At 40.6% G+C, this 972-nt stretch overlaps 1 protein-coding gene across 4 annotated transcripts in view; it reads right to left on the reverse strand.

The window, feature by feature from the left end:
* ypel5 (yippee-like 5) overlaps window positions 1-526 on the reverse strand; it is an 8223-nt gene extending 7697 nt beyond the window's left edge. The window contains exon 1 of one of the 4 annotated variants that reach the window (XM_056257745.1): window positions 422-526. The gene's annotated coding sequence lies outside the window, so the exon portion shown is untranslated. The remainder of the gene's footprint in view (window positions 1-421) is intronic. The other 3 variants (XM_056257744.1, XM_056257747.1, XM_056257746.1) reach the window with 3 other exon arrangements.
* Window positions 527-972: the final 446 nt, after the last annotated feature.

A 972-nucleotide genomic window follows, 5' to 3' on the forward strand; every position in this document is an offset into this window, starting at 1 on the left:
TCTTTCTCTCTTCTTATGTCACCTCTCTCTCTCAATCTCTCTCTCTCTTCTTCCTATGTCATTTCTCTCTCTCTCTCTCTCTCTCTCTCTCTCTCTCTCTCTCTCTCTCTCTCTCTCTCTTCTTCATATGTCACCTCTCTCTCTCTCAATCTCTCTCTCAATTCAATTCAAATGTGCTTTATTGGCATGACAATTATTTCAATGTATTGCCAAAGCATTTCTAATCATCATACATATACATACATAAAATAAATAAAAAATGAAAAGGTAAGTAGAACAATTCTCTCTCTCTCGTCTGTCGTTTAGCGTCACAGAACAACAACAACAGCATGATCAGATGTGCTTGAAAACGGTTATGGCGATTGATGGTCGAAATAAAACCAAATTTCGCCGTTAACTGGTTAGTATGATTAAAACTCTTACCAGCAGATTTAGATCGAGTGTTTGTTTATTTCCGTACAGCTCGCGCTGCTGTTTCCTTTCTGCGCTTTCGCCAGACTTTATATCAACATCCGGTTCGGTGACGTACGCGATGACGTCACACGCACCGGTGCACGTGTCATGACAACAGCTGTCGGAAGTGTTTTATTCAACTATTCGTTATATTTCTGTTATTCTTAATACGTATTGTTGTGTTCTAAATGTGTTGTTCCACACTGTAAACTAAACGTTCAAACCAGTCTATGGTTCAAACAAAGCATTACAAAAGACATTAGGTGTGTTCGACATCGGCTGCGGCTGGATGTAACTGATCGGCGAGAGTAGCCGCGCGCAGGCGGGGAGGAGCTGCAAACGGAGATGTGAAGTCGGACACTTTCTGGTTCCCGTAGTGACTGCTCACGTGGTGTTTGTATACTTTAGCACAGCTGAAGTGAAATAAATGCAATATTTGCCAAATACACAGATGTTTCAGAGACATTTTCATTCAATACTTTATGTACTGCTTCATACAGCGTTTGTTTGAACAAGAAT

The sequence above is a fragment of the Rhinichthys klamathensis genome, unplaced genomic scaffold, assembly GCF_029890125.1.
Source record: "Rhinichthys klamathensis goyatoka isolate OS25496 unplaced genomic scaffold, OSU_Roscu_1.1 h1tg000142l_1, whole genome shotgun sequence".
NCBI lineage: Eukaryota > Metazoa > Chordata > Actinopteri > Cypriniformes > Leuciscidae > Rhinichthys > Rhinichthys klamathensis.